Source organism: Branchiostoma lanceolatum, chromosome 1, assembly GCF_035083965.1.
Source record: "Branchiostoma lanceolatum isolate klBraLanc5 chromosome 1, klBraLanc5.hap2, whole genome shotgun sequence".
NCBI classification, from domain to species: domain Eukaryota; kingdom Metazoa; phylum Chordata; class Leptocardii; order Amphioxiformes; family Branchiostomatidae; genus Branchiostoma; species Branchiostoma lanceolatum.
The window spans coordinates 36,860,447-36,876,087 of NC_089722.1; the positions used below are offsets into that span (position 1 = coordinate 36,860,447).

At 39.4% G+C, this 15,641-nt stretch overlaps 1 long non-coding RNA gene across 1 annotated transcript in view; it reads left to right on the forward strand.

Moving 5' to 3' along the window:
• Nucleotides 1–15,319, forward strand: part of LOC136428201 (uncharacterized) — a 49,951-nt gene extending 34,632 nt beyond the window's left edge. The window contains exon 2 of the long non-coding RNA XR_010754593.1: nucleotides 12,575–15,319. This is a non-coding gene — a long non-coding RNA (uncharacterized lncRNA). The remainder of the gene's footprint in view (nucleotides 1–12,574) is intronic.
• Nucleotides 15,320–15,641: the final 322 nt, after the last annotated feature.

Here is a 15,641-nt window from a genome sequence, read left to right on the forward strand (position 1 = left end):
ATTCATCTGTTCAACGCGTATGTTTGTTCCAATGGTCCTATATCATAATTTTAAGAATTGCATGCATTTTGTAGATACATGTAGCATCAACATTTTAATATGGTTTGTGTAACCCTGGGAATGAAAATTACATTACATGCTACAGTAATTGGCAACGTTTTTGAGAACACTTTGAAAGTTTTATAATCTGTGAACTGCAGTTTGTTGAATTCAGTATGATACCTGTTCTGATCCTGATTGGCCGCCAGAAGTATATATATTTAGCTAAAATCTAGAATTGTTCTTGACATATGTTATAGTCTAATTTCTTTATTGTCCATATAAAGTATATGTAGCTCTGCACCCATGTGCACGGGTGTGTACCAATGATAATGTGGAGTTCTGATAACCCCCATACATAGCCTTTTTTCATTATGTAACATTTAAGAAATGAATATGCTTATGATTATTTAGTGTGAAACTAACTGATTCTTAGAGAGCAACTGTAAAATGTGCAAAACAAGCTTAATTTTCTTTTTAAGTTTCCTCATATCCCCCATGTAGAGCCCAAATGAACATTTCTGATTTGGGCTAGCATTTAATGACAATTCTGCATGGTTTTCACCCAGCGGTAGAAAAAATTGCCATAACTTATCTCGTAGTGAGACGTCACAACCTGATTTATTATAGCCCCAAACCCGAAAAATCCCCATAAAGAGCCCCCATTCACGGCTCGCGTTATATGTATCCCAATTAAACGACGCTTGTTTTTGAATCAGTAGATGTTCCTCTCTCCAGCAACAGTAAAACCATTCTCCAAAGCCACTGCCCAGGGCAGATAATGCCCCTTGAAAATGACTAAAATTCAAAGAGATGAAAATTCTGCTTTCATTGGTTCTGGTAACCCCCTAGTTCACCCTCATAACTTCAATGCTTCACCTTCAACTTTTGGTAGGTAAAACTAGTGAACCCATGCTATACGGAAATATAAAATTTATAATCGTATCTTTATCAGAATTGTCAGGGTAGCCCTTGCAATTTCAGTAATTTTCAGCCATAAATTGTTGGATTTTTGAGGGTCTCAGAGGGGGGTCCCAGAAGGCCATAACGAAAAATAGCTGGAGGGTTTTAATTATATGGCTGTTCATAGTTCCACATACCTATGATATTTGGCACCTTTCACGACATATGTCTGTTATTTTGATATATATTGCCTATCACTTTGTTTTATATTAGTATGTTGTCTAACCATTGCAATTATTGCTAATTGTTGGCATATGTATCTTACAATTAATAGATACAACCTAACACTGAACATCTTGAATAAATATTTCAGCATTTCCCAATTTCTATGGGTTTTTTTTAATTTCTAATGTGACATCTTTGTTAAATATGGTATTCTGAGCGGAATATTTTACAATGCTTTACCAATGGAGTACTGTTGGAGGATTATGCCCATCGTTAGGAACTAATATCCTCTTTGCAATTATTCTTAAGAATTTCTACCATACAAAGATCAATTTCTATGTAATGCTATGTCGTGCGATAACATCGTTTCAGCGAAAGATTATTGCCAAATTGTAGTTTTAAAATCCCTTGAAACTGGTACATTGCTTATTCTCAACTTGTGATTGGTGGTACAAATAGTTTAATACCGTACCGATGTAGTATTAGATTTGCTATAATAGCATGCGCTCATCAAAAATTCAAAGCAGGCCTCCATTTCTCAGTGATAGATGCCACATATTTAAAAGTGAGTTGATTGAACGCAGTGGATTTTTAGAATTTGACTAATTACGCAAAGAAACTCCGGTTTGGCAAAGTTTGAATCTTTGTCAATTATCAGATTCACTTCTAAAATTAGTTCTCGTCATCCCAAACAGAACAGATAAAACCTGAGTCCTGTTTTTCAATCCAACTAGTCATGCTAGCTGTTGTAGATTCCATAACACCAGATTTGAACCAGTACAATAAATGATGCATGCTAGAGAATATGCTGAAGCAGCATCAGAACGTTTCCTCAATCCTTATATAAAATAGGTAATAATTTGTGAAATGTGCATATTATTATGTTAATCGTCACTTAAGATACAGCGGAAGGGTGGATGAGGAGTTTGGGGGTGTATTGAAAAAAACTTTTATATACCTTCCTCGACCTTAATTTTTTTCAGGTAGTAGCTTATACCAAGGTGATAATTCATGCAAATTAGTAGGGCGTCATGATTACGTCATCACGAGTTATAAGGCCACGCCCATTTAGAAAAAATGATTTGGGGCGAGTTTTTAGCCATTTTTGATCACACAAGAAGAACTTTATTGCGCGACTATTGTAGCAGGTACAAAGTATGGCAACAACAGTAAACATGGAACAAGACATAAGTATGGAATAAAACTATTCACTACAACAAAATAACTATCTAAGGTTTTACATTATACAAGTTGGGCTAATTTTGAGTATCATCATTCTTTTTTCTAATAACAAAACAATCTTTTATATATTTGCCTATTTCAACACTGTATGAGCTGTTGCATTTAAATATATAGTCGAATCTATCTGCGGCATTGAGTGTCTTAAAATCTGAAGTACTTGAATTGAGAGAGGTGAATAACTCATCGCGTAGAGCATCATATTTAGTGCATTCCATAATGAAGTGAAACTCATCTTCCATTCGATTTGGACAGAATGGGCAAAACCTTTGGTCGGGAGCTACATTAAAGTATCTACCTGTTTCTATATTCAATATATGGCTACTAATTCTTAACTGTGTTATTGCTTTACGGATTTCAACATTATTCACATCATGAAGATATTTTTCTTGTATATAATCATTTTTGGATTTGTGAAGAAGGGACAATTTTGAGTTATTGCTGATACCACTAAACCACTCTTGTATATGTGCATCCTGTAGTCTGCAGTTGAGTTGGTGTACAATATAGTCTACTTTATAACATTTAGGATTCATCCATATATATCCAAGGCCGTGATAACTGAGAATATCCTTCACATGATTAATCCAGTCATGATCACTAGAAAATACAACATTGTATGCTTCGTGAAGCAGAGAGTCCTCAGGTAAGTTTACCAAACGGTGCCAATATTTGATGAGCTGAATTTTTGCAGATAATATGATGGGGAAAGTTCCCAATTCTCCTCGTACTCCGTTGTTGGAGGATTTTGAATGTACTCCTAGCAGAAATTTTTGAAAACGTAGGTCAATGATGTCAAATTCAGGTATATCCAACGGACGGTGTATGTTAGCTACTGAAAAGCCACCATTTTCTAGAGTGAGCTTAGACGTTAATTTTAGAAACATGTCTTTGTCTGATCTTCTTTCAAATTAATGATGTAAGAACACATAACAACAAAAACTTGCCAAAAATCGTCATTTCCAAATATAATCATAGGCTCACATATTCCTTGATGCATGACTATTATGTACATTCCAGCGAAATGATATTGATAAACATCGAAGTCCAAGCCAATGAGAGCCTTTTTTTTCTGAAAATGGGCGTGGCCTTATGACTCTTGATGACGTTATTATGACGTCATACTAGTTTGCTTAAATTACCACCGTGCTATAAGTTACTACCTGAAAAAGAATTAAGGCTGAGGAAGTTTTATAATTTTTTTTTTTCAATAAGGCCACAGCAAGTAAATTGTATGGATGACATCCTCCGCAGACTCCACAATTAATAAGACAGGGCGAAAAAAACAAAAGGCGGGCCCCAAAAAAAACAAGATTCCTATATTTTCAATTTTTTAGATCATAAGTCTTGTTAAACAAGAATTGAGGCGATGAAATATGATATCAAGACCAACAGGTCTTTTATTCTTGTATTCAACCAATGAGGTTTCATATATAATATAAAACCTCCTCAATAGACTAACTACAACAAATGCAGAAAAGAGCTTGCTGTACCATCATCTGAACCAACTACAATGGGTATTCATATGGGTAAGGGGAGCATGCACTTTTCCCATTTATGCAGTTCAATTAACTAGACCCCCCCCCCCCATTATTCATATGTCCTTCTAGAACAAATGCAGAAAACAGCTTGTTATTATACAAACATGGACAGGAACCACACTGCGTATTCATATGTAACGAAACACCTTAGACTGTCAACATTAAACTGTTTTTGAAGATGTGTATACAGCTCAATTAACTAGAACAAACGCAGAAAACAGCTTGTCATACCATCATGGGCATGAACTTCACTGGGTATTCATATGCAATGAAACACCTTAGACTATCAACGTTTACGACATATTTGCCCATTTTTGGCATGTTGACCACCGTCGGAGTGCAATGAAATTTCTTGTTTTTTATTTCGAAATCAGATGAAAATTAATGAGCACGCTGATGTCATCCATAGAAATGACTTGCTGTGGCCTAACATTCCAAAACATAGCCACTCTTCAGCTGTACCTTAAGGTATCAATATCCGAAAACAGTGAAAATTCATCAATCCCTGCTTGAGTTATCTTCCTCAAAATTACAATCAAAAAGGCCTACTACAATTTTAAGTTACCCGCTAGGGGGCCCAAATTTACATCATTTATTTCCTGCCCCAAGAAGTATTCGCCACTAAAATGATAATGACAATAGCACTTGCAAGAAATTTGACACAAAAATTTCAGCCGGTGGATAAAACGTTTCGCATTTTTATGCAACTTGATTTGTATGATTAATAATCAATAATGTAAAGCATCGCCCAAGCTATCTACATACCATGAATCATGACGATCCGCAAACACCTTCTCTTTATTCGCCTCCAAAGGTAACAACTAAAACGCAAAACTCTACTTACTCCTTGTCCTAGAAGCTATCTACAACACGTAAATCATAAACCTGGTGCCTAAAGAAAATTTGACCTAAAATTTTGAAGCTCCAGTGCAGTACTTTAGGTACCCTCTAGGAGGTCTATCATCTTGACCAACATCTTCAAGACCACTAAATATCCACAATATACCATGCACAACTGTCGATAGCTCCTCGGGTTATGCCGTCCAAAAACAAACACATACATACACAGCCCACTGCAGTGCAGTACTGTAGAAAAGCGCCAGCTGAACCATTTTTAAAACTTGACCTCTGTTTTTACAGCCACTAAAGATGGGGAAAATATGGGAAACAATGATCGTCAAAAAAAGTTTGTTAGCTATAAAAGTCGTCCAGCGATCTGTGAAATATTAGCTCACTCAGTGGTCGCAGCGTGGTCGCATTCTCTAGTTAGAAGCGGGCATAAGGATAAGACAAAGTTGAGGAAATGTTCATGATAGTGTAGGTTGTTTATGAAGAACTCTAGAATTCAAATGTGAACTAGTTATGTTTTAAGGACATTGAACCGCCGTTACACAGTGAAAGAAGACATGTGCCTTTACATCTGTGCCAAATTTTAAACTCATTTGATGAAATGTGACACTGATATTTAACCACTTGCTATTAGTTTTTGACGACCCCTCGTATGTCATATGTGAAAAAGTCCTATCATGGGATGCAATGTCCCCGATAATTCCACTAGTGACATTCTGATTTGCAAAATTACCATCTCATTACATCAAGCATTATCTAAACTATCCACATATCACAAACATGCTATATACAAGTTGTAGATATTTCCTTAAATTTGACTCAAATTGTCAACTGACAGGTGTTTAATATGTCTTATAATGTAATGTATCGGCTTTAAAAATTTCCTCATCATCTATGCAAATAAGGTGGCTCGAATTCGAATCATTTCGAGATTTAATAAATACTTAAGAACATACGCGATATCAAGATATTCCATTCAAGAATTCCCTAGTTATCCTGTTGAATAACAGGCACACATACATATGCTCAGAAAAAATGACTTTCTTGGCGATGGTAACAAAGGATGAAGGATAGGCATGAATGCGCCTGTAGCAAAATTTCCTTTCAACACAATCCCAGCAGTCGGCAGCCCCTTGACAGCAATTTTTCTATAGTACCCTTTGCCGACTCATTATGGAACAGTCTCCAGTGGCTGACGCAATTGTGGGAATATAAACACAGGAAACAAGTCATTCATTCATTGTACCAAACTTAAGATGTTTGTTTTGTTAGTTTAATCATGTTAAGTGTGTCGATAGGTCTTCTTGTCATTTAATTGTGTATTGTAAAAATTTGGATGAGCGTATGTTATTGTAGTTGTTTGAAAGTTGTCTCTTACGTTTGCATGTGATGAATGAAGCAACTCATTGATTTACCAGTACGACATCTATTTCGTCAGAGTGCATGATGGCAAAAGATGCAACGAAAAATATAGTTTAATCGTCCTTTCGTCGATGAAAGTGTGATAACAAAATAAACTGTGATAACTTTAAAGACATTTAGCCAGGCTTTTTTGATAGCAAGCTTGATATATCTTGCATTATTTTATGTTTATCATGTTTTGTTGAATTGATTGCTGAAATTGAATATCCATTATTTCATTCCCAAAAAAAATGAGCATCAGAGATCCATTTACCAGATGATTACGTTCTATGTGTGCTGTCTGGTTAAATCAAGGTAATTGCTGAGGAAAATAATGCCTTTGTTGATTTTCACACTCTAAATAGCAGAATAGAAATGGTCCTGATCTAACGTGAGATTTAGAAAATATTTGGAAAAGTAATCAATTATATCCAAGCATACTTTTAAACTTAAATCTCTTTTAAACTTGAGCGATACAAATGTGTTCAAACTCTAAAAAATGCGTTTTTCATGTCGTTCAAACTTTAGAGTACAAATGTGTTCAAACATCAAGGTATATTTTTCCATATGTACTAGCACTGCCACACACGCCTATCTGTACTAAACATGTGGCACACGACGTCACGAGCACGTATTGACCCATCATGGAACTTCATTCCGAGTCAGTCAAGTCATCTCTCATGAAGAAACGTTGCCATAGAAACGTTTGAAACAGGACTTAGCATCAATACGATCAGTTCTGGTGTAAAATTGGTTCAAGTTTTAGGGACTTTTTTCTACGATCAATGTTTGAGGAAACTTCAAACTTTTTATATATGCTACGGTCACATTTGCACCGGCGCCCGTAGAGATATAGACATGAGGGGGAGGGCCTCTCGGTTTTCTGACTATTAGCAGAAGGTGTCTATGTTACCGGGTCCAGCATAACTCCTAATTGCAAACATCAAGGGGGCCCGGCTGTGCGTTGAAATATCCCGATAGCCACAGGCTGTCCCGCGGGGCCACGTAGGGGTCATTCCCGAAAGTACAAATAACAATCCGTACACTGCGCTAAGGGGCTATTTTTCCCCAAATGTGACCGTAGTATCATTGATGGTATATTTGCCTAACCCGTAGAGAAAACAAACCGAATATCTTAAGTGCATTTATGTCTGTACAACCCTGAATGGGAACTTTATTCAGCTGCGAAATTGAGCTCGAAATCCTAGTTTTCATAAATCTGAAAAATTTGAAGTGATACCCTATGATACTCAGATTTATGTAATGTTTTATAACCATAATGCGATTAAGATGAGCGATCATTCATTATCGTCTTAGTAGTTAACTGCCTTCGGTGGGCGTTCTTGATTATATAGGTAAAACATAATAAATTCCCTCCATTACCGACCCACACAGCAAGTATTATTATATCAAATCGTCACATAAAATGTGGTATTACAGGAGGAAGGCTTTCTGTTAATCATTAGGCGAAGATTAGAGAATTATTGCGCACATTCTTATGGAGGCGAAAACGTAATCCAAAACTTTTGGATCTTGATAAAGTATCGGATATGGGCAGAAGCGTAATAAATCACGTGCAATCCCGAGGGTGACTTCAGCTGTTGACTGACAATGCCTGCACTTTTGGTACTGTGATAATATATATTGTAACATCAAATGTATTTACATAGGTAGATATGCTGTTTTTGCCCGTTTTAGTCTACTTCTCTAACCTTTTAAAGAAAGTATTTTTCAAGCTGAGCAAATCTGACACTCTGGAATGGCCACGACAAAAATTCTACGTCTGAAAAGAACCCAGGAAAGAGCGCTACGCACTGTTCTTGTTTGAAACGTTACGTAGACTATAAAACTTCATTTTCTAAACACAAACTTACAGACACTCCATTGCACTTTTAACTGGAGACCACTAAGACGTTAGACCCCAAGTGATGCCACCGAGAGTTTGCGACGTCAATGACAGAATCACCAGACAGGTTAAAAACGATTAGATCGGCCGATACAGAAAATTACCTATGTATTTTTTTCAACTCCTTTTAAAGTAATACGTAAATCTGAATAATATCCATCGTACAAAGCTTCCGTCATTATCACATGTTTCATTAGTTTTTAGAAATTGAGCTTTATCATTGATGGGCGCTGGGTCAACTTTAGTGGTAGGTTTATTAATTGTAATTCATTCAATCAGATTCAAATTCCATGTCTATTTTTTAAGGTAGAAAAAGCATGGAAGTCTGATTTGATGATTTTTTTAAATCAAAAATGATTTTTTAAAGTAGTTCATCATCAATAAACGATCCAATCATCGGTAACTGTTTTATTCAGTAACTCTTTGAAACGAAACAGCCTGAACGGTTTCACCAGGAGCAATGTTTTGAAATAGGTTATTCTACTTAACGCTCTTTTCTAGCTTCAGTCTAAGGCCAATTTGAGTTCATGGATGGCAACCGGACAAGTATCATCTTTCGTCCTTTTGTTTACAAAATAACTTCGGCCATACTGAAAATTAAAAAAAGATAGCAGGTGCAAAATGAGAAGAAAAAAATGCTGTAAATTGGAAAAAAACAACTCTTATATTTCGAATGCTATTGTCGTAGAAAGCCAAAGTCAATTCCAAGGTCAAAGAAGAAGCTTTGAAACAACAAAAATGAAAAAAAAAACATTTAATTCGGTTTACCATACTCTGCGACTTCACGTCTCCAGAGAATGTCATCCATATAATTAAATCAATATGGCTTAATGAGGAGTAACTGGATCGCAGTAAATTATATCTTCACAAATCAGATTACTCGTCATTAGATGATTGCTGCGACGAGCAGTTTCAGTACTATAAATTACGGGTTCTGTGCACCTAGCAGATATGGCCAAATCTGTCAAGCATTGCCGCCTTGCACTTGTCGAAGACTGATCAGCATCAGTTTCCACGCTGCACCAACGCAGGCTTGACTTACTGCCATCACTGAACGGAATGTCTTCTATTTCAACCAAGAATGTCCCGATTCGATATAATTAACTATCCAATGAGAATCAAGGGTATATTCAGCTTTGGTCCCGTCGTCTGGGTGACAAAGGTGTGGCTATTCATCATGATGTTGGGAACCTAATAGCCTGCTGTAGATTATCTCCTGCTTTCATAAGCTACTTTTATTGTCATGACAGAGAGGGTTTCCGTGTATAAGATGGAGGGGGCAATATCGTTAAACATCTGGTCCCCACATGGACAAGACTGGCAAGACAAAGAAAAGAGGGAAGTGAAGGTCTTACCCGTGCGTAATGGGAAACCACGGAGTTCCGTGAGTGTGTGTGTGTGTAAAAGCATGCACAGTGATGCGGTATCTGTTTGAGCAGCCTGGTCTCACATTTATCAGTCTGTCTGCGGTGTCCTAACTAAAAGCTGAATGTGTCCTTTCCTCACATAAAGACGGTTCATATGTTCACAGATCAGTTGTATCAAGTACAGTAAGGGAAGGTCTCATAAGATTGCTACACAATGAAATATACTGTTCAAATGCACGTTACTACGTGGAGTGGCGCTAATATACGTTTGTTGTCGCCATTAGGTTGTCAGTAATTGTCTCCTGATTTGAAGAAAAAATCTCTTTCGAGTCACGCTCTACGAAAACACTTGTTGTCTGTATTGACGTGCCCTTATACGATCATGCCAAAATAAATGTGTTCGGGTAGTCTCCAACTTGTCAAACTTCAAGTCAATCCGCTGAACAAGAATTGAAGTTAATAATATCTTTAAATTAATTACTTGGATCGGGATCTTTACCTGCATTATACTGGCTTGTACCATGTACTTTCTACAAGAGGAGGGGGACAAGGCATCCTGTGACAATCATCGTGGAATATCCCTCCTGTGCATTGATGGGAAAATCCTTAACCAGTTCATCACGAACATTGCTATCGTTCGCGAATCCCAGTAAGGGTTTCAAGCTGGTAGGGAATCCAGTGACATGGTATTTTCCGTTTGCCAGGTACATGTATATGAGAAATGTCGTGGGCAAAACCAAGAGCTCCATCTGGTCTTTTTCATCTCACCAAGACCTTTGATACCGTGTACCTTGAAGATCCTACAAAAGCTGTCCAGACAAGCTCACAGCACCGATCAACTGCTTCCATAAAGGCATGCCGGCCAGAGTCCAAGAGAGTGGCGATACCTCGGATCCTTTCAAAGTGTATAAGGCAATATCATCTTAGTTTTATGGATGACGTCCTCTGGAGACCCCAAAACAAATGCACGCAAGCAAAAAAAAAAGTGATCGATGTTTAGTTTATTGACAAGAACGATCAAAGATGTACACTATTGGATGGTATTTGGCTCAAGAGACTGTGTGGATGATGAATGGCTTTGATAAGACTACTCATGAAGGCAGTTTCAACATGCATGATCCTCCTCCTAAACACCCTTGAACAGCGCAGGCGTAACATCCCATTGACGTATTTGAGGTAGTACATAACAAGTATTACGACAAGCCGGCATAATGCTGGTCTTTTGAGGCAGTTTCTCGAGGTCCTCGGAGGAGCTGGATATTCTTTTTTGAGCACAGGAAAAATCACTGCGCGCGGACGTCATCAATACAATTAAGATGCTGCGGCCTAATAAAGCGAAACAGGGCTGTGTCCTCGCGCCTACTTTGTTCTCCATCTTTTTGCGGCAATGCTCCTTTATGCCTTCAGCAGCTGTGACGGCGGGGTGTTCATCCGGTTTCGCACAGATGGGACAACCTTCAACCTGCAAAGACTCCAAGCCAAAACCAAAGTCTTTGAGCTAGGCCATCCTACGCGAATTCCTCTTTGCATACGACTGTGCACTAACCGCACACCCCTATGATGACCTGAAGGAAAATAATGGACCTGCGGAAGGTTTGTACTCACGATAGGCCTAGGTCAGACGAAAGCCATGTTCCATCCTTCACCATCACAGGGTGCCAGCGTGGTACCACCTCATTCTATCTTCATTCAGTTCTGCTATCTGGCTTGCACCGTTATAAACAGTGTACCATGCGATGACAATGCAGCGCATCGGAAAGGCAAGTGTTTTTCTTCGGCCGACTGACAAAGCGACTTTGGTACGACCACGATCCACCAAAATTGCTGTCTACGAAACCTTGGTGCTTAGTGCACTTCTCTACTGCTGCGAGACCTGGAAAGCTTACCGGCGGCACATCCAGCTACGTTTGCTTATGAATAGCTTTGTCAGCGATGTCTGCCGAAAATCTGCGGCACGGAGTGGCAGGTAAGAGCAACCAACCAGCAGATCCTGAAGAATTGTGGCTACCCCAGCACTGAGTGCTTGATCGTCAAGTGCTAGCTAAGATTGACAGGGCACGTTATCCTCATGGAAGACAACGGAATCCCAAAGATGCTACGGGTAGTTGAAATATGGGCATCGAAACCAGGGCTGAACCCTCAAAAGATACAGAGATAATTTGAAGGCAACCCTTAGGAGCTGCAACATCGACGTGACAGAGCGCTTTGGAGAACCCAGTACACGTTAGGAACAAGGGCCTTTAAAGCAAACAGAGCAACTGTCATTCAGGAAAAGAAAGAGAGGAGGAAAGAGCGTTCCATCCCAGTCTGTTCCTTCCCGTGCAGCATTTAAAGCCATCCCTCGTCTTAATTCTAATATGCGGACTCACATTGGCAAGTGATTTCTATGCCAACTCATCTGTCGAACCGACAGGAGAATCTATTACCTGCATGTGAATACATAAATTTAAATCATCCCCATTTCCTGGGTTCTAAATTTGAAACTTCCTGCAGTTACAATTAGTCTTCATATATATATATTAGTCTTCATCTATATATATATATTAGTCATCATCTATACATTATAAGGACTGATAAAAGGCTTTGTTAAAAACTAGTTAGACACTTTGACTTGGCTTGCTATAGATAGTTCGTTCGTAGTTTTTGTTTTTTTGTTCCACAAAACCAGTGAGCAACCTTTAGATGCAACACATACGTTTTATACAGTAACCCATTTGTGTGTGTGTGCTAGGTTCTTTAATGTGGCGGACGTGTTGCTCTCCTCAAACACGGTCCTCCAACTTAATGTTCGGGTCTCGTGTTTGAGGAGCAGATACCGATACAAAAATCGAGAGGAATTCCCTTACTAAAGCCAGGTACTTAATTAGCTCTTGGTATTCTAGTCAATCAAGGTAATAGGTATTAAGTGTCTTTCTCAATGGTACAAAATTGGAGCCTGCTACTACAAGCCAGATGCACCTGACATGTAGACAACAAATATTTTCTTCATATTCTTGACTTATAGTCTTGAGTTGTTAGATTGTCTTTGTGCTCTAATAAGATGCGTTGTATGTGTACCCTGTTACTTAATAATGACTTCCTGTTTCCTTTACATGACTATTTAGGCACTGCGACTCCAGCCGAAGCCGCTCAACGACCCACCGAAGGAAATTTGGATTAGTTCTGCCCGAAGACAAATACGTCCGACGCCTTATTGATCATGAAAAATGACGTTAGGGTCCATTACATCCTCACAAAGCTGTCCCTAAGGGCGCAATCAGGAACGGCCTGTAGCTGTGTGCAAAGCTGATGGAGGCTCCCACAGCTTCTGATTGTACCCATGTGATGCGAGCCGTTATCTCCACAATCGCGCGTCCAGGCATTACAGATCTTCATAATAAATCCATCAGGGACGTATGACGCGAGACGTAAGAAACAAATCGATCCCGCCATGCGATTTAGGAAAACCTCACATCGCTTAAATGTTAAACAGCCTGAGAACCCGACGGCTGTGCGGTTGGTGAAGATACGGCGGCTGTCAGCCTTGTTTCCGATCTCGCAACCGACATTTCTTACCGGATACGAAGACTTCAGACAAAATAGGCGACTGCGATTGGATTTTGCTCATGTCGTCATTACCAGGAGGCAATTATTTGACAAAGTCAAAGAGCAGCGACGAAGATATCGATAATGACGCCTTGCCTCCCCCGAAGCTTATGGACAGTGTTTGTTACTATAACTACAGTTCGAGTAAAGGCCCACCCTTGCTCTGTGTGCGTTTGTCGACTTTCGCCGGAACGCGTCTTTTGCGACGACCTCGGTCTGACAGAAATACCAGAGGACATACCGGTAAACACCAAAGTACTACGGATACACGGGAATAACATGTCGACTCTAGAATCTGGACAGTTTCTAAAATTTCCTGCAATGGCAGACTTGGACTTAAGCCAAAACTTTATACACGGTGTTCAAGATAGTGCTTTCTCTGGACTAAATAGACTAAAGACCCTCAATCTACGAGACAATAAAATCGTCTTTGTCACGTGGAATACCTTCACAGGACTGCCCAATTTACGCGAGCTGCGATTAGGAAGAAACCCAATCATGTGCCTGGGAACGAACACGTTTGCGTACCTCCCTCTTCTGGAATCTCTTGATCTCGGGGAGTTGTTTCATCTAAATGCCATTTCGAAAGGGGCATTTAGCCGCTTATCCAGATTGCTTTACTTGAACATTAGTAGATCGAACCTGACAGAAGTGCCTTTTCTGGGCTATCTGCACAGTTTGGAAGAGCTGGACATTTCCCACAACGCTATAAGAGCAATTACTGGGAATAATTTTCAAAGCGTTTGGACATTGCGGAAATTGCTTCTATCAAACAACGGTCTCTCTGTGATAGAAAAGTATGCGTTTGACCCTCTCAAGTTCGTGTACAAGTTAGACCTATCGGACAACAACTTACTAGGATTGCACAGAGGCATGTTTAAGCGGATGGATTCCTTAGCAAAGGTTAACCTGAAAAGAAACCCGTGGAAATGCACGTGTAAATTGGATTGGCTGGCCAAATGGCTGCGAGAACACATTCACAATGAGTCTCAAAGGGTGTGCGGAGCTTGCAAATACCCGAAAAAATTACGAGGCCAATATCTGTGCAGCGTTCCACTTGGCAACCTAACGTGTGGAGAAACTCCCACCGGCAGTGCGTCGGTCTCTACAAATGTCACCTCTGATGAAGAAGACAAATCACGGTGTATTCAAGGACACGGTCCAAGTTCGAGTGCGGTTTCTAGCAACGGAACGACGATAGTCAAGGGTTCGTTCAGAGTTCGCGTGGCTCTGTCGAGGGACGGACCGCAGGGATCCGACCCGAACGGTTCTGATTCCGTACCGGTAGTGTACAGGTGCCCCACGGAAAACTCGGCAGAAACCGAGGAATTTACAAAGATATCAGGCATTATTCTGCCAGTGAAACCTACGTGGAATCCGCTTGGCACTGGCACGTTACCAGAGGATTTTGAAGTGAAAATGTGTGCGAAGATGTTCGGCTTAAGCATAGATGCTACAAAGGGATCTCCTATACAAGGGGACGAGACGATACCCAATTTGTTTGCACACGACCACGTTGACACCATAAAACCATACTCCGAGCCAACGACGATATCTGACTATGCTTCTCAAGACGAACAGAGAACTAGTAGGAACACGGAATACATTGTTGGGGCTACAGTCTGTTTTATAGTTCTTGGTATATTGATTTGGGGGTCATTTTTTCTACACATAAGGTGCAAGAGAAAGAAAAAGTGTAGACGATGCAAAAGAGCATCTTGCTGTTGCCATCACACCGGACGGTCGGGCAAAGTCGACGAAGAGAACCAGGTAGAAATGCCCGACGTAAACGTTCCTGAATCTCATTCTGAAGAGACTTCCAATTTCCTTAACTCTACGCTAAAGCCCGATCTATACACTCTTCCGACTGTTAAAATTAATAACCCCAATTTGTACGTTATCAGCGGTGCGCAAGATGTAACATATCTATAAAGATTTACGTTCGATTTGTTTAAACCTGTAATTCGCATCGATTGTATTGTTTACAAAATAATCAAGTTCACTATACTGCTATACTTAAGGTGGTTGTTCATTGTCAAATGTAGATGTTTACCGATAAATATGTACAGTATTTTTTCTTCAAACAAACTATCAATTGTTAACAAGCCAATTGTCTTTTTGATAAAAAGATAACATGTGAAAATAGGCATTTATTTATAGATATCTATGGCATTTTAAACAATACAATTCTACTACATGTAACCTCAATTTAAGACATTAGAATATCAAAAACGTTACAAATTAAAATAAATGACAGAACTTAAGTCCTTACGTGTTGTCTAAATTTCTTAAAGCCTGGAAATTCATGACCACAGCGTAAGTCTTTACCGGCGTTGATCCTGACGTTGTTATCAACAATGTTATTGGGGCAAAAGCGCAGTTTTTTTAGTAAGCAGCAATGAGAGAATGGATGTAGGTGCGGGATCCTGGTCCGGTGCGGAGCTATATTTCTAGTCATTACCAGACCCCATAGTCTGCTGGAAAATAGTGGAAATTGTTAACATTGACTGAATTGTGGACTACTTTTAGGACAATGGGACCCCTAATCCCCAAACCTGCTGAATTCTCGTTGAAAGACTACGTCAC